The 24,257-nt window shown below is 37.6% G+C and overlaps 1 long non-coding RNA gene across 3 annotated transcripts in view; it reads left to right on the top strand.

Annotated features, from left to right (window-relative positions):
- LOC146766643 (uncharacterized) overlaps window positions 1–24,257 on the top strand; it is a 144,403-nt gene that overhangs the window by 44,278 nt on the left and 75,868 nt on the right. For all 3 annotated transcript variants that reach the window (XR_014957222.1, XR_014957223.1, XR_014957221.1), the window contains one exon: window positions 1–24,257. This exon is cut by the window's left edge; it is cut by the window's right edge and continues 23,919 nt beyond it. This is a non-coding gene — a long non-coding RNA (uncharacterized LOC146766643).

Below are 24,257 nucleotides of genomic sequence, written 5' to 3'. Positions count from 1 at the left end.
TGTTCTTTATTAACTTTCATGACGGAATAATACAAGATTCTTGTATCAATGAAATTAATAAGAAAGAAAAATCCTGGTTTAAAGCCATGAATTGTGTAACAGTTTAACTAGATGCTGCACAAAGCCTGGAAATAAGGCTAGAAGGGACTGCTGTGGGTGTCCTGGTCACAGGAGCAGCTCCTGGTTTTTGTGAGGAGCACACCTTCACCTGTTCCTCCTCTCTGCAGTGCATTGCATAGCTATGCAGTATTTATTTGACAGAAATACAGAATACATTTAGAATAGAGGAGTTGCCAAGGCTGGACTACCAGATCTTCAGTGTGAAAATGTGGCACTGCTGCTGTTGTAACTTCCACCCTTAATACCATTTCCCACGGGGTCACTGCTGAACCCTTGGACTAGTGCAGGTCAGAAGAGTGAGCAGGAGCAACTCCAAGCCTCTTGTCCTGGTCACAGCAGGATATCTAGGAAAAGTCACATTGCCTATGCTTTTAGCAAAGAGCACAGATTTTTAGATTATGATATGGACAAACTGCATTATGTATAATATTTGGTGTCTCTGGTTATTGATTGCCTTTGATAGTTTATATCTTTAACATGAAGCTAATAATCAGATTACATTTAATAGCTACATAACTTGAAATTTTAGGAGCTGCTTGTATGTTGCTGTTCATTTTATTTGCCTGTATACTGTGCAATGTCATATGCACCTTCATCAGCCTCACTTGGAAGCAGAGGTAAATGAGCCCCCCATTTTTCTTTTTAATCCTGCCCTTCTTGAATTTTCAGTTAATTATAAGGAGAACATATGAGACTGACTGCTCTTTTTCTCTGTGGGGGCAAAGGATGACCAGGATAGAGAAGGTGCCATTCTCCCTGCACATCAGACTGTCTTGGTGTTAAGAGTTAAATTTTTCCTCTCCCTTATCTCTTCAGAAGAATGAGAAAATGGTACATAAGCTGCTACTTTGAGATACAGTTGATTCCTGGGTGCTGTCTGAGTAGGTGCAGTTATGTCTGCTGCTCTTTCAGGACAGAATGTGAGATTTGGGACAAATTGGCCCATCAAACCCATGTACCACCTATTTACAAAATGGCACAGCATGCTGAAGACATTAGATGCATCTGAAGATGGTGTTAAGTTGAATACATATGACCACAGATAATTAGAATAAAACAGTTCTTGTAATTATAGTTTTATGAGAAATTTGCATTATTATTAGGTCACCTATTATGGTAAAAGCTTGGTTTATGAAGATAAAGAAATGCCTTTCATAGCTACAGCTTTTTCTCCTGTCTAGCTCTGTCTTGATGTTAGAATTTCATTGGGTGAATTAATTTCAGGGCTTAAACCCTGAATAGTTGAAGTACTGAATATTTTTGTTAGTATAAAGCTCATTTTCAACAATCACTTGTGATCAAGGTATTCTACATTACTTTTACCCTGTATACTCTTTGAAAATGGTATTTTAGGAAAACTTGGTATATACAGGTATCATTCTCTTGAGAGTTTGAAAGGGGAAAAAAAAATTAAAATTGCCAGCTTTCTTATTTCCAACACTTCAAAGCATATTTACTAAAGCTATGTTGACTGGATTTCTGTATAATTTTGTGTGAATGATTTATCTTGTCTGGTCCAGAATATAAACTTGCTAAACATTGTAAATTAAGGACTTTTTTATGGGGGGAAAATGCTTACTAATTTGCATTATAAACAGCAGCCCAATTTCAGGCAAGCTATGCTTTCATTTCAGTAGTGTTAGAGACAGAGAGTACTAATTACAGAGTGGGAATTTTCAAAGGTGGTTATAGAACAAGTGCATGGGCCAATGACACAGATCTTAAATGAGTTAAATTGTTTTGAAAAGTTGAGATGGTTTCATTCTCTTATTATTTCTTCACTATAATCTTTATAGATTATAATAATATCTTGATCCCTCTTTCTCAAGAAGTCACTAGTTATTTAATAGTTTGTGACTTTTTTTTTCTTAAATTGTATTATATACTGAAAATTCCCACAATTTCATGATTGATAAAAAAAAATATTGTTTTTTCTTCAAGTTAAGAGCTTGGGATCGCTTCAAAGTGAAGGGAATCCAAACTTTAATAAGTCCATCAAAAACAGTTGAATAAAATTGTGAAAAGCAATAATAGCCCCCAAACCCCAGAACTCAGTGGATGCAAGTCTAAAATTTGACTTACGTTCCAGTTTTGTAGCATGTCACATTTCTTGCTCTTTAAATTTTACTTGTGTACTGATGCCAAAAAATGCTACACATGGATAGAAGACTTGGGAACAGTGAATAAAAAACAGCACTTATCACAGCTTACAATATTGACCAGAATGATGCCAAGGAAAAAGACTGACTGAGTTGGAAGCAAAAATACCCAAGAAAAATGAGACTGGAATCATTAGACTAGCATCTCAAGAAAAATAAGATGCACAACTTTCACCTGTAAGTATCTGCATGTTTTTACTGGAGGTCATGATTTGTGACTATTTGAATTGTTAATGAATTCCATATCGATCAGTTTAAAATTTTTGGAAGAAAATCTGCTGTTTAGAAGATGTGAAAGAATGTAGATAGATTTAGCCACTTCTGGGTGAAGTGAAAAATCTGTTAATCCAACAGTACACTGTCTGAAATGAAAAATAGTAGCACAGAGTTGGTTTTTGTGATCCTTGATGTCCTTATTTGGAATAACTTTAGTCTAAATACATCTACTCTGTGTGCAGCAGAGGCAGGCTTGTCTAAGCGAGAAGGTAAGAAGGGAGCTGCCTCCTGAGGGTACAGTGCAAATTATCCCATCAAGGGGCAAGGACAGGAAATACAGTAGGAACCCAAGCTGACTAAATCAAGAGCACTTCCCATACTTCAGACATGGGAAGGAGGATTGCACAGGGTGGAAACTAGGTCAGCTTACTACAGCAAACTGCACACGTGTAAATCAGAGGAGCTGATCGTGAGCGAGGGCAGTGGCTGAGGGGACAGTGGAAGGGCTCAAGTGTCGAGCCTTTCCTGCTGGATTTCAGGATAAAGGTCAGCTGCAATGAGGTGGCCTAACACCAGCACCAGCAGGAGAGAATAAGGAAGACACAGGTCTGATACCGTGTATAAAATGTCGATGTTTTCATGCCAGCTGGACGGAGGAACTTTGTTCTTGGTGCTTAATGGGCTCGTTGGTGAACTCTCAGAGCCTCTAACAGTTATCTGCAGGAACTTCCAAGGGGCTGACAAGTTACCTAGATACTAGAAAGTGTAAATTTAGTGATTATGTAAAAGAGTGGGAAAAGTGAGGAATTTATTGAACACCCAGTTGCTGGAAAGACACTAAAATATATAGAGACATGTACGGAGCAAGTATGTAACAGTTGTTCACTACAAAAATCTATGTTGTGTGAGCAACCAAAGGTTCCTGTACTGGATCAGGTATTATTCTTGTTTACATTAATGACCTAACTAATGGGCCTGAGAGTGGTCTATTACATTTGCAGGTGCCACCAAACTACAAGGAAGAAGCATACTAGATTTACAAAATGCATAGGAGAGCACAGGAGAAACATGAGTTTTGTAGAAAATTATGTAATGGTCCTGGTGGGACACAGGTCAGAAGCAAGAAAAATTTCTGAGCTCTTGCAAAGTTTTCAAGTAATGGAGCGGGATATAAGTGTGCAGGATAATGCTACTGTAAGCACCAGGAGGGTCTGAGCAGGACTATTTGTTTCAGTTTTGGACACTCCAAATAAATTGTGGACCAAATAGACGTGGTCCAAAGGAGAGCAGTGACAGATTTTAGAGATCAGAAACTGGAAGAAATATGATAAAATAAAATGATACTAAAGTGTGTGTGTGCATGTAAGCATATTATAATAGGCAGTGCAAAAAGAAATATCTGCTAGAAAAACAAAAGAAATTTGTTCTCTCTCTCTCTGAAGAATAAGCAGGGCAGGCCTAACATGATGCAGGTTAGTTATTTGAAAAGCTTCCTAATAGTGGAGGGTGTCACTGTTCTGTGAAAATCACCATAATAAGCTGTCAGAAGAGTGTATGGAATACCAGTTTTTAAAGTTTTTTAGGAACAACTGAGTATTTACTATAGTTGTTTTAAGCACAGTTATCTCAAGGTGGAACATAGAGCAGATGAAATTTTGTACCTTTTTCAGCTGTTTGATTCTACTTTATCTTCTATGTGAGTGTAAGATAAGTGACAAATTCTAATTTGAACTACCACATGCAAACCAGGGCATGAGGGAGCTGCAAGTAGTTCCCCTTTTTGCCTGCTGAGCTCTTACTCTGAGCACTACTTCTTGAAAGTGTGAGTGACAGGAGTATTTTCTGGGTTGGGAGTATTTCTCTTTCTTTTCTTACTCTGCAAGTACAACTTCTGATGTGCATATAACCCCTGAATATGACACCTGGATACTCTGGTTATGTGTATGGTCTAAGGCCATGTTCTACTACTTGTAGGGCCAGAGTCTTTGCAGTCCTACTTGCCACCTGCAGTGAAAACCCAGAACTCTTCTTTCCCTTTTGGATCTCCAGGGGCTCTTGTGAGCTAGTGTCAGAATAGTCAGTGCAAAATGTTTAATTGAATGGCATTTTCTTGCTTATACAACTCGGTGACTAAGTCAAGCAAATAAAAAATGAATGATGAATTCACTGCTCCAAAACTGAGGCAGAAACCTGTTCTCCATTGGAGTGTATCTTTGAATGATGGGTGTATGACATTTGTCTACTTATGTGAGAACTATAGCCTATAAAATGTTCAATTTATAAATTATCAACTAAATATTCCCTAAACCATAGCAAGGCTCTAAGGAGTGCCAGACTGCCATAAACACTACTTTTGATAAATAAAAATAACTTAATTTTCTATTTTCCAGCTCAGAGTTAAAGATTCTGAGATAAACAAGTATTCAAACTAGATAACACTAATGCTTCTGGAGTACACAGTGGGGAAGATATCAATTGGTGAATGCTTGTGGCTTGCATCTACCTGACCTAAAAATAAAAAATCTTGATCTGAATTAGGCTTATTTTTCCTCAATCGTAACTTTACATTAAAGAGAATATGGCTTTGTGAACCAGTTGAAACACAGGCAGAGAGGGCACTGTTCACAGCAAGAAGCTGTGTTTTCCAGGGAAAGCAGGAATGAGTTGGATCCTTCTTCATTTGGAATAAAGTGGTTATGCTGAGGTAATGATATATTTAGATAATGCTCTTCTGTGCTTTGGATCCATTTTCCTAAATTGTGTATTCTTTGGCAAAGACCTGAAACTCTTCTTTTGAAAGATCTGTTTCTTGTCTCCACAGTTTTACTGACAGACTCTGAGGACATCAAACCATTTGGGGTGCTGGTCTCCTGACCAGAACCAGGGTTGTTACAGACAGTTCTGGGAAGGGGTCAGAAGAGGATAATCCATTTGATCCCAGTGACAGGAAGAAGACCAATGGGGCTGGGACTGGAAAGTTCTGTGTTTAGGAAAGTGGCAAAGATTCTGAGAAGGATGGCTGACCATAGACTGGCAAGCACATTTAAAATGGCTTGGATAGTGGAGTCAGTGAAAGGGACATTTGACTCAGAACTTTTTCCAGGGAAGACATCTGCTTCTCCTTTCACACAACCATAGTCTATGATGAGTGTATAATCTGTTGAAATGGTTATCCCAGGCTCTCTGGGAATAAGAGGCCTCTTACAGCTTCTAAAATATCCAAGAGTGAGCTGTAGGTGTTCTTGTATTAGTCAGATGCCCCCACTGCCCACAGGAGAAACAAGTGCTGCTCAAAGTCTAACACTGCACTGATCTATGCCTTTGGAGCAGTCAAAAAGTCTGTAAATTGTCCTTATCTGTACTTGCCTAAAGCAGGTGGGATTTTTTTTTCTCTTGATACCACATGCTGTTTCTGCCTCAGCACCTCTTTACATCTGTCAAAGAGATCTTGAGCTCTACTTCCTTCTGCAGTATCTGCATCTTCTCCTTCTGTGTTAAGCAGACAGAGTAAGCCTTTATGGCCTCTGCTCCCATTTCAGGGGCAGAAGTTTGGCTGCCTTTTGCAGCACTCCAGCTTGTACCATCCCAGGTTTGATATTACTGGTGAGCAGGTGTGAGCAGGCTCTCTTTGGTTAGGACTGGGGTTCATGTGCAGTAACAACTGTTTAGGTAATTAAGAATTTAGAAGATGTGAAGCCAAGTTTAGGATATAAAGCTCTGTTCCATGGAAAAGAAGTGTGAAGATATGACAACTGCCTTCTGAATGCTGAGAAGTGTTTAGGAAAAGGTATCTTACCTTTTGTATGTTCATGCATCATTTGTCACTGCCTACAAAGAAAGCCAGGTTACACCAGGTGCCTAGGTTTTAGGTAGGTAATGTAAGGAGTGATGAATCTCATCATTATCAGAGAATATTTTAATTCAGTAACCACTAGATAAAGGTTAGGCCTTTAGAAATCCACTATGAACTCCATAGATCACTTATGACTTCAAGTGAAATTCAGAATATTTTCAGAGCCTTGATATGTTGCCTTTATTACTGTTCTCACCTCACCTGCAAGCATGCTGTTTTATTGCAGAAACCTGGAATGCAGCTTTCCTTATACTGCCTGAAAAATGATTGTGAATGTTCCTCAGGTATATTAATTCTTCAGAAGAGAGAACATCCTTAACAGAAGAATGTAATCCTCCGCTTACTTATAATTTGCTAGGCGTATTAGTTCTTTCTGAAAATTTTCTTGGTTATGATTTGGATTTTTAATTAACTTTACATTTTAGCAAAAACCCATAGAATCATTTTTAGCTGTAAACTGCCAATGCAGTTTGGGCATCTTATCTACCATCTCCACAGCAGTGTGTACTCGAGTATCATTGACACTTCAATTTCTCTATCCTGCTTAATGGAAAATTAGTATCCCAGATACTTAATCTCCTCTTTGAATGGTTATGCTTTCATATCACTCAGCATTAAGGCAGAAAAACAACTTTCAAAGTGAATATCTTAGAGCTGGGAGATGTGTAACTCCTTCAGCTTTGATACAGAGTCCTTGTTTGTAGTGCACATTAGCTTCATCCCTTGGTTTGCAAAAGTGTCATAAAAATTGCCCATCTCTTCTGCCCTGAATGTTTTACATACTCTGAAAGGTTTTAACCTCAGAACATTTTTATAAGGGGTGAATATTTAAAGTATGGCCCTTTGACTATTAACAAAAGCAATGTTCTTAGTACTGATCTTCCCTTGAGCTGCCCCTTGAGTAGGGAGCAAGATTTATTCTTGGGCTACTTGGATTGGGTGGCCTGAAGTAAACAGTCTTCAGATGCAGTGACTACTATTGCCAAAGTAGAAAATCATATTGCATAAGAAATCAAAGGTTCAAGCAGAAGTAGAGGGCTCATTTGTGAAAGAGCCAAGTTAAAGGGTAACTGCTCTAATAGTTTGTAGGCTGTCTAATTATCAAAGTTATGCAAATAAAATCTTCTGATTTTTCCTTGTAATCCTACCATGTTGTTCCTTTGGGATCTGTCTTGACTTAATGTACAGAGAATAAACAAAACATAACTAGCAAACAGAAATATCACATTTCAAAGTAATTCAGTGCATGGACAGTGTGCTGGTGAGCGGATTTTTGAAGGGGTTGGCTGTTTTGTGATTTTGATGGACTTGTGTGTTTCTTTTTAAGCCTTTGTCCTAGCAGGTAAGACAGATAAATGTTCACTTTCCCTTCTCAATATGGGATCTTGGAAGAGTTCATTTCCAGTCTCTTATACTGCTATGGGAAAAGCAGAGCGATATTCTTGGCTGACGACAGTGCAGTTCCCAAACGTTACCATGGTGATCACCTATGTAACATCACTACCACTTTTCACAACAGCTCAATTTAAGATTCAAGTTGAATATTTCCATGATTATGGGAGGGTAATTATTTCATTACTCAAGGGAAGAAGATTTAGGAGGTAAATAGCTCTTCATTAGTTCTTAAATGATTTCCCCAGTCTTTTTAGGCCACAGAAATGCCAAATATTAAAGTGACAGAAACAGAGGGTCAAATTCTGATCTCCCTCTTCATCTTGCCTACCTCTCAGCCTCTTCTGAGCAGCCAAGAAAGTAGAAATATCTCTAGCCATTAAATGCCCTTGAAACTTCAGACATTTGGTGTAAGGCTTTGTCTTTAAAGACTGCCCTTTTCTTCCAAGGTGCTCAGTTTTTTCAAACATGCAGTGCAGCTGAAGTCCAGAAAAATTGCAGACTGGATCACTGACCACTCCATGTAACTTTGAAAAGTCACAAAAGCAAGTTGGAGGGAAGTGAAACACCCAAATTTCTGGTATGTTATTCAAGAACTTCCTTATTTTAACTGTAGCTGTTAATGTCTTTTATGGCTAGGACAAGCCAGAGCCCATTAATTACTTTCCTGGTTTTTTAATTCCTTCAGAATTTGATGAACCACAAACTTAGACTACAGGGTGATTAGTGGGAACTATTGATAGCTTCTGTTATTCGTGATGATATTTTGTGGACTTTATGTGAACATTTTAATTGAACAAAGCCATCTCTTTATAATTAGAAGTGGATGTAAGAAACATAAGAAATGAAATGTTAAATTCTACAGGGAATTTTGTAAAAAGTTAACCTTTATTTTTAATTGCAAAGGGACTGTATTCTACTAATTAAATCAGAGATGGAACATCAAATATGTTTTACAAATTACTTAATGGCTTATAAACAAATAATTGCCAGAACAAAATAAGCACATATAACTGAAAGAAAACAATTACATTGTAAGACTGTTTATTAATTTGTCTCTTCATGTTATAGAATATGCAGGTCACAGGAGACTTTCATTAGAGAAGAAAGGTTGCAGATACCTCCCTTTGAATCATACTGTTTGCTAGGAACCAAGGGTGAAATTATTCATTATTTCCTTTGCCTGTATTTTTATGTTTTGCAGTGAAAATAAATGAGTTTTAGATTTACATAATCACAATAAGACGTTTCAAGAATAGAGACACAAATTTTTTTAGATTATATCACCAGGCTGCCAAGGTTTCAGGACACTACTAATATGTCTAGACAAGCAGCTGTTAGTGTTGTTTTGGCTGACTGTCATTGTGTTCCTTTATTTTTTATGGCCCAGGGTTCAGCAATGATGCAACTCCGTAATCAAGTGATTGGGAATATAAAAGACACAGGAAAATACTGCAGTGTTATGCTAAATCAGACTGAGGTAGAACATGGCCAATCAACATTTTTCTGTTTTGTGTGTCATTTCTTAGGGATATCTACCAGGAAGAAAGTAAGACTAAGCCACAGTGGAATTAACTGGAAAATGCTTTTTTTTTTTTTTTTCTCACAAAAATCTCATTTATAGAAGGAGTTTTTCAATACCAGTTTTGTTGATACTTCCTCAGACTGACAGTGAAACTGCACATTATGAAACATCTGACTCAGAATGCTTGCCTGGAAACCTCAAATTCATGTCCTGCCGTGTTCAAACTGTGGATTTCAGGTGGTTGGCTTGACTGTCTCACAGAGATTTCTCAATATAAAATTCCATTCTGTATAGCTGTGATTTGTCCATAGGCTCAGAGAGACAGGCACACAGCCAACATCTGCCTCCTGAACAGTTTAAACCTGGTTCCTGGACTAGGGCTGTGTCATGCTCTCTTCTGGAGTTCTGCTGGCCTTAGGAATTCATAGTGGGAATGAGCCTGAAGGGTCTCTTACAACTCAACAGTCAACATGGCCAGTCCTGGCTGATTCTCCACAAGCTGATGGATCCCCACAGGGTGCTGTTGTCACATCCTGTTTGAGAACCCTCTGTGAAGTCCCTTATCTCTTTCACTCTTGGTGATGTCAGGGATTATTTAGTGCTCTTGACCCCTTGGTATGTGTGTTAAAAGTGAAAAGGAGTACCTTTAATTGAAGCTTTTATGGACAAGTTCTAGCATGGAAGAGTAATCTATTAGAGAAGAAAGATCTTGATAATTTTACTCCAATATTCCATTAAAAAACTCTCCAATACTTTGTTACTAGCTGTTGGAACAGGAGAAAAATAGTTAAGCCTTATTAACTTGGTGAAGCAACATTGCAACACAGTTACACTCAGGAGCAGGCACCTTCTGGAACAGAGCCGCCTATGCCCTTAAACACTCACATGTGTGTTTGCTGGTTGACAATACAAAATTTCAATATAGCAGCAAGATACAATGTGTGCTACTATGCAAAAAATTCAATTTGAGTCCAAGACTAAATTATGAAAGCTTACTAAAATAGATGCATAGCACAAAACAATTGTTTTTTCCTAGAATCAGAATAATTTAGGTCAGAAAGAACCCTTAATATCATCCAGTCCAGCAATTAACCCAACACTATCAAATCCACCTCTAAACCATGATTCTAAATGCCCCGTTTGCACGGTTTTTATACACCTCCAGGGATGGAGGCTCAATGACTTATCCCTGGGCAGCCTCCAATGCTTGAACAAACCTTCACCTTTCTGCAAAGATATTTTCCTAATATCCAATCTAAACTTCCCCTGGCTTAAGGCCATTTCCTCTTGTCCTGTCTCTTGCATGGACAAGTAATGGTGCCATCTTTAGAGCTGCCTGCAGTCACTACCACCTGTGATTCACTGTTGGCCAGTTGCTAATTTCATTTTATGTTTTCCTAGCAAGGCAACAAGATTCCACCAGAGGAGTATACAGTAAGATAGAAAAATACAGCTGGAACAGAGAGGTAATGCCTGGTAGGAGGGGAAATATTTCATTTGAAGTGCCTGCTAAACTGAATACTTTCTGTTCTCACTTCTGTGTAAAGTGGAATTTATGCTGTTATGCTATTTTTGTTCTGAAGAAGAATGATTTAGCAGACTGCCAGGGGTGCAAACTGAACAAGGTGTGATGTCTGAAATTAAGGAAGGAAAATTAAAAAAAATAGCTGTTCTTGAGTTTGAGCTTCCCATGTCTACTTTATCTGACTTAGTTCAGGTAAGTAACTAGCTTGGATACAATTCAGCAAATTATTATTCACACACTAAGTATAGAGTATTTTAATATACTCACTGATGTAAAAAATGTAGGAGAGAAATTAGACTTCATTTAGCACAGCATTTCTTTTTCAATTTAGTCTTGTTTTGATTTCCTGTTGAAAAATTATGTTTTGAAGTAGCAGTGAAATCCTGCCCAATGTCACAAGAACAAAACTTGCATTAAATTCCTAGAGCTGTAATTCCTCTCAAAAGTCTTCCTACCTCTCTGTAGGTTGAGGTTTCTTCATGAATGATCATACAGTCTGGCTGGTACCTCCAGCACATTTTACAGGGTCTTTTTCTCTCCCAACATGTTTTATAATGATGTGATCTTTTCAAGACACTGTAAGCCAGTTGTATGATTTTGCATTTCAGTACTAATTATGTCTTACTGCTTTTTCTACTTTATACAGAAAAGAAACCATGACAGCCGTTCAGCCTGGATTTATCATACATAAGAATTCACAGTATTTAATTATCTAGCAATTTCCTCCATCGTTTTCAATAAATTTTCCTTTCTTTATTAAATATAAACTATTTAGTGTTCAACTGCAAATATATTGGGGCATTTTATCCCTTTCAGAAGGTTTCCTGATTCTTGTCCATATTATTAGTCTATGGCATATTTTATTTTATTCCAACCAAATTCCAATGATTTAGTAAAAAGCTGTTCTGAAGAAGGTGGGGGAGGCTTGAACAATTGCTTCTCATGTGGTTTTGAGTAGAAAAGCTCCCCAAATGCCAGCATATGTGAAGACTTAAATGCATACTCAGGGCTCTACCTTTGGGATGAAGGTAGCTGTAGGAATATTTAAATGCCTTCTGTATGGTAAAAGGAAGAAAATGTGTGCTGCAAAAGGAATCATTGCAAAAGGATTGCTTTGCAGCCAGTTTACTTTTTTGGTTGACCTTTATAATTTTCAAAACTAATAGGATAAAAGCTGTGCTTAAAATTTTTAATGTTCTGTTTTAAAGCATATGCTGGTATTCTGGCATTTACCTGTAAGTTCTCTCCAGTGTTACAGTAGAAGGAAACTCACTCAGAACTACAGTCTCAATAATTTTTAAAAACTAATTAAGTAGTGTAATAAAGTATTTTAAAATCATATTTATAAAACTTGTGGTGAAAGCTTTAGGAAAGAAATGGTGATTTTTATCTTTTCTATCACTTTAATGTTTTTTAAAGAATCTCATATGATTCTCCAATATCATAAAAAGATTCAAGCTTCAATTGAGCACACAATATAATAGAACTAGAAAAGACTTCTGGTATCTCAAGGAGTTGTATAGAATAGAAAATTTCAGTTGGAAGAGCCCTACAATAATCACCTTGTCCAGCTGTTTAAAATTTGGATATATTATAAGTGTAAGAATTTGTAGCACATTGTACATAGAATAGAAAATTTACAGACTTTCATGGACTCTGAGTTTAGCAGAAGGATAATTGCTCAGAACTTGAACAATGAATGTGAGAACAGAACCAACAAGTAAAATCCAAAACCCAGCATGTCTCTCCTCACACCACATTGTCTGTATTTTCATGTTTATAATATTTGTTACATCTTGGGAGATATGTAGATCTGTTTTTTGGGTTTTTTTTTTAGGAAGTTATTAACCAGACTTGGGTTTCGTTTGTTAGGCAACCTATCTTTATTTTCAATTATGCTACTGCATGGTCTCTTTTGAGACTGAAGGCTCATCTCAGTAGTTCTGGTGAAGTAGGAATATGGGCAGGTCACTGAGCAAATAATTCCCTCTTTCTTCAGCAGTGTGTCCAAGACCAGTTTGCCCATAGGAAGCTCACTTTTATGAATGTCAAAGGCAGAGCAAACACCCCTCTCCCCACCCCCCTGCCATTTTTCAGGGGGAAAAAAAAATCAATTTTTCCTTTTGAATTCAATTTCTATTTTTTTTAAATAATAAATAATTAATAAATTAATAAATTATTAACCCAAGAAGATAATTTAGTTTTGTTGAAAACTCAATTTCCCATTAAAACAGTTTTGTGATGGATTTTTGACCAGCCCTCATACTGCCACGTTAATGACCTATTTATTTTTCTCTATCAAGATTGTGGAATAATTGTAGTTACTAAAACAGGCTTTTTTGTTGTCTGGTTTCTTTGTTCTCCTTTCTTTTTTTTCGCTGTGAGGAGAAACACTGCAGAGTGGAAGGGCCTTCACACACTTCAGCTGGTGTTCAAACAGGTCAGTACTTGGCAGTCATTGCTCAACTAATGCTCCTATGTTCTTGCCTGTCTTAGACTTTGTACTTGGCTTTTAGCATATTTTTGGCATATTTTTGAAGAGAGATTCTTAAACTCAAAACTTTATCCAAAATGTTTGTGAATGGGACTAAATAACATTTGTTCTAGGGAAATATGATTACAAAATGTAGTGTTTTTTAAGAGATTAAGAGTTAATTGAAAGTTTTGATGAATTGCGGTGGATAATTTTGGTAGGAAAAAAAAGTAAATGGAAAAGATGAGATTTTTTTTGGAATATGCTAAAATGCTTCATTTGAACATTTTTAAACAAAACAAATTTTTGTGAGACTACTCTCCTGTTTAAAAATCAACCTCCAATTGGGGAAAAAGGTTTAAAAATAGATTATTTGAAAATTAAATGAAGCATTTAACACTAGGTTGATGCAGAGTAAATTGTTATTTTAATTTCTGTAATATTTATTTCTTAAACTCTTTTTATGGCTTTATTAGGCCCAAGTTAACCATCAAAGCAAAAAAGAGGTATAATTTGTCCAATTCTGTTTGCAAATTTCATTTAATTGCTTGTAGTGGATGCTTTTTCAATTGCAGGTAGATCTGAAGGTATTTTTCAATGCTCTGCTCCTTTTACAGTGAATTCAGAAGGTATTGTTTTCAGAAAACAAAAGAAGCAAGCTTTTTGACATTGGTGTAGATGAATGAACACAGGACAGTCAACGATTACCCCATCTAACTCATGGTTTTGAGTGGCTCTTTACCAGAGGCCCATTGGCAAGGTATAATGAGTGGAATAATGAGCACACATGAAATTTAAAAAATCGTGGCTGCTACCTAAAGGAGAGTGAAGCTATCATCAGTTGATTGATTATTAGCTATTATTATTTCTGTTGAGATTTGTAAGTTTGTTACTCTGTAGTTAAAATTAAATAATTTAGATGTAGGGTGGAAAGACATGGGAATTTGTTCTGTGTGCGATTAATTAGCTTATTTGCTCCAGTTTATTTTTGATCAAATAGAAGATGCTGAAAGCGTATAAAATAAGGCCCTTAATATACTCTAAGGGCCTGTTTCTGCCCCAGTTGATATTAAAGGCAAGTTCCCACTGATGTGACTGATGCCCTAATTGCCTGGGTTGACATTGATGGTTTCTCATTTCTCAATTCCAATAGCTTTGCTATAGATAGGATGTTGGGATGATGTCAGTTTTCTAAGCAGTGATCACATGAAAAACAAATATTTTAAATGGAAAATTAAAGAGCTGGAAGAAGAAAATGATGCAGCAAATGGTTGGTGACTATCAAGCCACCTTGTTACAGGTGAGAACATACAGCAAGGAAGGGTCTCTCTGTGCCTGTTTTTGATGCTGGGGAATACATTTGCATTCCCTGGGTTTGTTGCACTAACTTTCCTTGCTAGGAGTCAGAGAATTTGACTTAATAATTTTAAAAGAACCATATTATCTGGAGATGGCTTGTTTATTTTTTAACCCAGAGTCCACCATTGACAGGTTTTTTTAAACCTGATAATATTGTTTCATTTTTCACCTCTTTGTTATTCATTTTATTAGTCTTGAACGCAGCCTTACCGCATTGTGATTCTTCCTCTCTTTTTTCCACATGGCTGCCTGGTTTGCAGAGGATGCCTCCTTTCAGATGTGTTCCTTCCCCTGACAAACAATTACCCCTGCTCCCCTCTGCAGGAGGCCATTAGGACATCATCACGGGTTCTGCTAAGTCATCTCACAATCACAGTTTTGTGCAATCACCTCTCATCTGAGTCTATCTAGGCATATGCCATGAGGGGAAACTAGCAGTCACAAAATGCAGCACCTCCAGGCATATTATTTGTTATTTTGGTCCAGGAGTGTGACAGATAATGGCCACTGTCTGAAGGACTCATTGGCTGCAGGGACTGGCATCATATGCAGAAAATGTGGAAAAGCCAGGATGGGTGAACATGTTCCTACTTAATAACAACAAAGGAACAGTTTTGTATTTTTGCTGATGATAAAAGCACTAAAAAGACAGACTCAAAAGGTAATGTTTGGAGAATTATTCCACTGAATAGACCCACAAACCTAAATTTATGTCACATCTGTTCTTTATCACTTATTGTTTATGAGCTGTGTGTGCAAGTGGCAAATGTGTCAATAATTTGCTTCATATTTAGCCCAGTTATCATAGTGGAGCTAAGCATTTAACATTATTAGAGTAAAAAAATACCATAAACCTGGGCATTTTTAAACTTAAATGTGCCAATTATTAGGAGATACTCCTTAAAATCCAGATGTACCAGGCAGGTCCTTCCATGCTAGACTACTAAGAGTGGAGAGCTCCATTACTTATACACAATTTGAGAAACCATTCACACTTTCCCCCTAGCTGCTCACACAGTTCTAACTGGTGTTAAAAAAAATCCTTAATTAAATATTATGGTTCCAAGGACTGTGTTAGACCTTGAAATAAATGTGCCCAAAACCATGGGTTTTTTGATAGAAAGAAGCCAGCTGTTTTGTGGAAGGCTCTCAGTCTGTGTAAATGTTACAAACTGCTGAATTACTAAAAGGCCCCTTGATATATGATCTCATGTTGCTTAATAGGCCTCAGATTACTTTGGGGAAAAATGGGTTTTATTGTGTTAATCATATGAAAACGAAGTTACTAATCCCTATCTAATTATGAGGGGTTTTTAAACTTGTAATAATATCCTAATTATTTCCTCTTATTGAAACAAGTCTTGTTCTAAAAGTAATCCTCAAGAAAGCATATGGAAAAATATCCAATGAAATACCTTGGCTTTAATTTTAATTTATGTGGGTTTTGAACCATTATTTTTTGTTATTGCTGTTTCAAATATTATCAACATATATTGTTTTGTATTGTACTCTAACAAATTCCTCTTATTTTTTGATGTCTCTCTGAGCAGAACTTTAATTCAGGTTCCATACAAAATGTTTAGTTTATGATATTAAATCAAGTGTAGACTCAGGACAATAAATCCTGAAATAAATCACAGAACAATGCAATTTAAGATTATGTGACTGCTGACAGACAGATGATTAGATAGAATAATAATTTCCTGTGTTCTGTCTGCTTCTGAAAGTACTCTGGTTTTGGGTATTTTCTACTGCAAGGTGCAAGAGACTGGAAAACCTTGGGGCGGGGAGGGGGCAAGGATAAGACTACTGAGGATAAGAAAGGAATAAGAATTTATGAGTAATTGTGTAGATACCACTGAGCAACATCTTAACCTCATGCCCAGGTTAAAATGCCTTTGCAGCAAATGAGACTGAGAACTGCAAAGTGAACCTTGTAGTCAATGGAAGGGAAAAAACCCCATGGTTTTCCTGCAATGAGCTCATCAGGGAGCTCCTCCCTAATTTAGGCTCTAGCTTGCAAAAAAGAAGTCTTTTTTTTGTCTTTTTTTTTTTCTCTGACACTATTAGATCAAAACAGTACCCAGGCATTAGACAGTATTTATTAGCTTGTAAGGCCAGAGATAATGATCCCATTCAATCAGAACTCATGAATAATTCAGCAGTCCCAACTCCACATAATTTCTGTCTTTACTTTTAAAACCAGTAAAGCACCATTTGCATTGCCTTTTTGAGGGGAGGGGAAATGACAGTAAGCAGAAAAATAAAGCATATTTTTTTCTTTTGGTTCTGCTTCTCAAACATAGTTCTCTTAGAATGCTGTCTCCCTTCCCTTTCTCTCCTCCTAGCTCCCAGAACAAAAACGACATCAGAATAAATATTAATCATGATACTATTGAGAAGATGCTGTACACTAATTATTGTCAAGAATAGTGCTACCCATATTTATAGAGGATTTTGTAATCACTGCAATTTGTTCAGTATTGTTACTTATACTAGCTGCTATGAAGTAATTACAGGTTTTTCACTTCTTTTTGTGTGTGTGTGTGTGTGTTTTGTTGTTGGGGTTTTTTTGGTGGTTTGTTTTTTTGTGTTTGGTTTTTGCTTTTTGGGTATTTGTTTTAAAAGAGCAACCACACTTTTTTTTTTTTTTTTTTAAGCTTTTGCAAATAATCTTTTTCCCATTATTAGTTTCTGAGAAATGAAACATTCTTTCTGTGAAATTCATTTCTTGCTGTTGAGCTGAAGAAGCCCAAGCTGATGTGGTAGCCATAAAGCTAAAGTGCTGAGTTACATATTCCTCTGAATGGAAGGCATAGGATGAAACAGGTTTTCAATATCTTGGAACCTTTCTTTACCTCACTTGCCCAGTTTAATCCCTAAGTGTTACTTACTGTAACAGTATTTTGCTTATATTTCATGGCATATCCCAGATCCCACACTGTTTTAGATACTCCTCCTTTACTTAATCCCTTTGCTTCTTCAGGTCATGCTGAATAAGGTGATAAAGATTTTTTCTGTAGGATCTTGCTGCTCCTTTATAAGACCACTTTTCTATTTTATATATGCTAAATTGTGACAGCAGTGAAGTGAGTATTATGTGGCTTGGTCCCTTTCTTGGGCATCATAGTAAGGACCTGCTCCCCTGAGTCCACAGACAGTTCTGGGGTGAGCCTTCCAGGGGGAGAAGGTTGTCATTTGCACTCCTGAGTGGGATCCCTGTAAAGAAGTAGCACATTCCAAACACCAACTACAGCCTATTAAAAAATTCATTACTTTTCTTACTGATGTGAGCTTCTGTAAAGAAAGAGGGATTAGAGATCTCTTATAAATCGATTATTTTTTTAGTTATAAACACAAACAGCTTTGCTGAACTGTGGGAAGGAAGGAGAAGCATTTGCAATGACATTCTGATCCTGTCAACAGCACTCTACAAGAATGCATTTCTCTGACATCTCTGTTAACTCAACTAATGCAGATGTCAAGAAAGTCATCACGTGCATGTGTAATGCTGCGGCAGAGTGGCTGTACACACTGCATTGACATCTATGATACAGTGGGAAATATCCAAATTATCTTTCCATTTTTGTATGAGTCATTGGCCTGTCTTTCTATATCTGGGATGACATATCCTTGGAAAAGGGATAGAAAGAAGTGTTTTTCTGAGAAAGCATTTTAAGAGCTGAAGCTTGAGTTCTAAACATACTGGAGAGTACACATCCTTACTGTGGATGTACTTGATGTGCTTTTTTACCAAGTAGAACAGAAAACAAGTGAAGTAAAACCTAATTGTTTTCCTTCATGAAATTATGACAATGTTTGAAGAAGGAGGAGGCATTCTGGCTGCATTTGAACCAAAATGTTTAGAGGGCAAATAAGCAGCAGTTCAGCAAGACTGTCAATAAATCTTGAGGGATGGTAGATATATTTGTTAACTTCCAGTGTCAGTCTGAGTGTTTGTGTATTCATGTCAGTCATTAATTAAACACCTCTTGGGAGGTTTTAAGGTCTTCATCTTGGATTAGTGAAACTGAGTAAAAGGACAAATTGGGCTTTGCAAATTGCCACAAAGATTGCGAGTAGTGAGTGAAAAGGATGCTCTGATTCAGATATCATTGATTTTGTTATAGCTACCATGGTATGAGAACAGCTGGTTTAAGGGACATCATCAACCAAATGTTTACACTGCTATTAGAAAGGCTGCAATGCTATTGTATTAACAGTCGGTGCTAGACAGTAAGAATCCCAGAAATTTGGGGCAAAGCTGTGTTCAGTTTAGCATAAATTAATGTAGTGCTCAAGAACATTTCCACCAGTTTTTAGTTATGTCTTTGCAGAGGAGCTTGAAATTGAAGTAAGAAAGAAATAATACCTATATATCTGCATGTTTAAGCTCATCTTTCTGTACCCTCTGATCAGATTTAGAGGAAACATCAATACAAGTCCTGGTATAGAGGAATATATATGATAGGGAACTTTGATAGGAAACTAAGTATGAATGCCTGAGTGTTCTGGTGAGCTCTGAAAGTAAAATCTGATCTGTAGAGAGATACAGGTTCATCATAAGTGCTAGGGATTTCAGTTGGACTGCCTGTCTCACCAGGTCCCATGGGCCAGATGCCCTTTAGCAGCAAGTGCACAGGAGTTGCCTTGGGTTTCATTTGGGGAATTGTGCAGCCTGACAGTGTCCTGCAGTATGAGGCAAAATCTGGTGAATAGGGATGACAAGGTAGAAAAATGAATTCTGGATTTGAAACAGAATGCTGATGTAGATACACCCTCTGACATTCTGTAATGCTGATAGCTACCACTAAGTGATATAAGGCTTAGGTAGTTTCCACTCTACTCAGGGGGGTTTTTCTTGGATTGGTGTTTGTGGAAAAGGGGATCAGATGTTAGGTTTTACCAAAAAAAGAGATTCTGGCTTAAGCTGGGTAAATTTACATGTCAGCACATGTGACTTGTATCTAAATATGCAGCCACCAGGTATAATTCAAACCATGTGAAATAAATCTGTAAAGTAAATCAAGTCTCACATATTTCACAGAGGGACAAATTTAAGCAGTTAAGTAACTTAGTGTGGAACATCCTTATATTTCAAAATAAACACAACAGCAATGAAAATATATGAATAGAATCCGTGTTTTTTATTGGGATGTATGAGGCACAGCATCACAGCCAGGCAAGGGAGGGGATTCTCCTACTCTGCTCTGACCTAGGGCAGCCTCACCTTGAGTGCTGGGGCAGTTTTGGGCACCACAATGCAAGGAAGACACTCAGCTATTAGAGAGTGTCCAAAGGAGAGCTGTGAATGGTGAAGGACCTTGAGGGGAAACCGTGTGAGCAGCAGCTGAGGGCACTTGGTCTGTTCACCCTGGAGGAGCTGAGGGGACACCTCGGCACTTCCAGCCTCCTCCAGAGGGGAAGAGGAGGGGCAGGCACTGATCTCCTCCCTGTGCTGACCAGGACAGGACTGAGGGAGTGGCCTGAAGCTGTGTCAGGAGAGGTTTGGGTGGGATGTCAGGAAAAGGTTCTGCCCCCAGAGGGTGGCTGGGCACTGACCAGGCTCCCCAGGGCAGGGGTCACAGGACCAGCCTGGCAGAGCTCCAGAAGTGTTTGGGCGATGCTCTCGGGCACATGGTGTGACTCTTGGGGAAGGTGCAGTGCAGGGACAGGAGTTGGACTTGATTATCCTTGTGGCTCCTTCCAGCTCAGAATATGCTATAATTCTGTGATTTTCCCTATCATAAACTGTATAATTTGGCACACAACTATCACAGCATTACTTGCTACTACAAACTCGGTAATGGATAACGATGTATACATAGCCTTGCCCTGGGAGCTTAAAGTCAAAGTGATAATCCTAAACATAAGTATGCATATACCTAACTTCACATTTGAATTCAGGTGGGCACAGAGGTGCACACAGTTGAACAAACATGTGAGTAATGATTTTCCAGAATAGAACACAACTTAAATTTTCATGGTGCAATGGCCAATTATAATATGACCTGAATGTTTGTATATGAAACATTTCCCTCTTCATTTGTTGGGGGGAGTAATACCATTTTTATTGTATTGCCTTGCTTGTGATGGTTTCTACAGAACAAGCAGAAGTTTAAGAAGCGTTTTAGAGTCTTTCTGCAGACTCATGTAAGGCCAAAACTTTCTACCCCAACACCCCATTTCCTCCTTCATTCTTAGATTACTCAGGTTGTCTTGCAGTTTTTATGAGAAACTCTGCCCAGTACCAAACTGTGCATCAGGAGTTACCTGCAGCAATTTTATTTTCAGCACTCTCTGCAGCAGTTGCACAGACACACACCAGAGTGCAGAAATAACTTACAGCTTTCTCCCAATGCCAAATGTCTCAGCATCAGAGTTCAGCATTTGAATGTTCTGATCTCTTATGGGATTCCTGCGTTAAGCAAAAATATGCTGTATAGTCCATTCAAACTCTACTAATTTAAATATTTAAGCCTTTGGAAGCTAAAACCTGATCCTACTTTATCTGAAGGTGATTGTAGTGGGAACAGAATTGGGCCCTAAGTCACTAAATAACATTTTCCATGGTTATAATTAATAACAGCAGTTTTGAAGCTAAAGAATTTTTTTTTTTTTTGTAATGTAAGTATCCAAAATTGCAGGTGGACTTAGGAAAAGAATCAAACAATTATCTGAGGTATGTTCAGGGATGACAAACTCAGAAATCAGGACACATCCAGGGCGGCAGGCTGAGTGAGATACTGTAGGATGGATTAAGAACTATCAAATGCTATAAGAGAAAGGTAAGTATTATTGATTGGGGGTGGACTAGGAAAATAATATGCTAATAAGGTGCATTGCAGAAGTCTTAAAACCTGGCAGATGCATTTTTCTAGGGGGATGTTTGTAGTGTGAGGGGTTGCAGAAGATGTCTGAAAGGAGACCCAAGGGGAAGTTTAGTCAATCTTGAATTCTTTTTAAAAATATTTTCTTGCCTTGTGGTTAAATAATGAATGCAAATCTCCTTTCATGAATTTAAAGCTCTGATTGCTGACATGGGAAAACCAGAAAGGTTTTGTTGTCTTTTCTTTTTTTTCCTCTCTTTTGTAAAATAACACCAAATGACATGGATATCTCTTTGTTCTCACATATGAATTTATCTTTGTTTTAGGATAAAAGGAGGACCAGATGTGACTGGGACTGCATTAGCAGAAAAGAGCTGTGCAGAGTATTGTGGTTTTAATTTCATTAGGGTTGTTGGAAACATTTCTGTAAGTGTCTTTCAGTGGACAGCAGCGTAGCTTGCAGCTTGGGGTTCAAGGAAATTGAAAAATACAATCAAGTCTCTCAGATTTAGGAACAGAACTGTGCTGTGATGTATACAACAGTGCACCCTGTCTGTTACCAAATTCATTCATTTGGGTTTCATTAATTCTATTAGTTCTTCCATGTGCAAATTTGTGACATCACATGATGTCAATCACATATTGAGTAGTGCCATCGCATCCAGTTGCAAATTTCGCACACAATCCTTAGGCAGAATTTTTGTTTTGATCATATATGATACTTGATATTTGATTATCATATATGATAATTGTGTGGTAATTTGTCCCATGTGCATCATGGTGATTTGACCTTTCCCAAAGCCTAAGACAGGGAATGCATCTTTCTCAGATTCTGGCCAATTTTCTCCCTGTCTTGTTCCCGTTTTGAATAAAATGAATACACATCACAGCCATGTAAACAAGAAATGGGGGATCAGCCCTTCTGTGCTTAGAGTATACCAGAGACAGCCTACCCTTCTTTTTAAGGAATAGTCTCAAACTATATTCTGTTTACTGTGGAGTTAGAAGCAGTAACTGTGCAGGCAGTGATTCTGCAAGTTACCACCTATCAGCTGGCTGTTAGTAATTGCTTATTGTGTTCCCAAACTTGTAGAAATCATGAGGCAATTTAGGTGATGTCCTCAGCTGATGATCTGTTCTTCCAAAGTAACCTTGCTTTCCATCAAAAGAGACACTATCTCCCCAAGGAACTTGGAAATGTAATACAATAATACTTTACCTGATTAAACTAAGTAACTGAGTGGGAAGTAACTTATATTGCATGACTTTAAAGAATCTGTCTATTAGCTGCTCTATTATATTGCAGCCCTCATTAGTAAGATAATTCATCATACTGGAAAATGTGAATTGTGCTTTATGAATTAGTATAATAATATTCTGCACCTGGAAGTTGTTAATTCCAGTTCAGTCTGATTTATCATAACATTAAACTATTCAATGTTTGAATAGAAAAGTTAGTTTTCATGTTGTTCCAAGATACAGTGTGTGGAATGTTTCAGAATAATAATTAGATATTGGATACTACTATATTTTCTGAGGCAGAGATAGTGATTGCTTGAAAATTATATTTAAATTACCCTACTCTGCTTAGAAACCATATAACCTAAATTGTACCATCCTTTGCTGCTGGATGGACCTCTACAAGAACATTTCTTTCAATGAGAAATGACACTATTTTTGTGCTGACAGTTTCTGTGTAATAATAGTGTTAGGTTTTGCCAATGAGCTACAATTGTTTCTAATATGACAGTTTGTTGAATTGTTGAATTTTGAATGGAAAGTAATTGAAAATGTACATTACTGTGGACTTCACTGGGTAAGGCAGGGGAGGGTAGAATTGGAGTTTGCTTCTGGCTCTAGTCTTGTTTAAAATGCACATGATGCAGTTCTGATTGTGTGAACAATTTTTTAAACCAGTCTTAGAAAGCAGTCATTTACCAGCAGTTAGCAGGGAGATTATGCTGGGCAGATGATACAAAAATGTATATATTGACTTAAATTGAGATAGATTGCTTTAGCTTATTCTACATGCTATTTCTAATAATATTGAATGTCTGTAACGATTTCCCTCAGAGAATCCCAGAATTCTTTATAAGCATTTAATGAATTTTCTTTTGAAAAACGAAGCATGTCAGTGTTGAAAGTACAGGAATACATAGTGAAGTAGTTAGTAGTGAGAAGAAAGTCTAGGTTTGTTGATTCCCTGCTTTAGGCTCTCTGCTGGGACACTTTTCCCTGGGGCTGTGACAGAGTCAAGGCAAAGTTTGATCTGAGATATTGCAGGGTCTGGTAGAACACCTGGCACACCTTTACCAAGCAGCTGGCAAAATTGATTGTTAATGTCAGGTGGTAGCTGAGGACTTAGGTCATGTTAGTGATAGAAGAGCTTGATTCTTGCTGTCAGGGACTGGAGACAAGTTCTCTAGTGAGTCACACCAGGTTTCATATGGACCTACACCTCTGGGTGACAATAGTATGACCAGGGAGCTTAAGAAAGGAGAGAAAATGCTGTGTAGGACACAGAAGAATGATTGGCCCATTCTGTGCTGCTGGCCCTCTTCTTCTCAGGATAGCTAGTGTCCATTCTTTCACCATTTCTTTGCTGTCTAAAACTCCTTTTTGTGGCCAGATGAGTCTCCTGCTCAGCTTTGTGCATGGGACTCAAAGGGAACAACAGTTTAGAATCTTATGCTTGCCCTGTATTAGGTAGCTAATTTTTAACTGTGTTTTGGAGAAGCTTGTCAAAATCTTTAGGTAAGCACCTATGGAAAGGCATGCCCAGCTATAATTCCCTGCTTGTTTGAC

This window comes from Lonchura striata, chromosome 9 (genome assembly GCF_050655825.1).
Source record: "Lonchura striata isolate lonStrDom1 chromosome 9, ASM5065582v1, whole genome shotgun sequence".
Taxonomy (NCBI): Eukaryota; Metazoa; Chordata; class Aves; order Passeriformes; family Estrildidae; genus Lonchura; species Lonchura striata.
The sequence above is the reverse complement of the archived record's forward strand: the minus strand, read 5'-3'. Positions and strand labels throughout refer to the sequence as shown.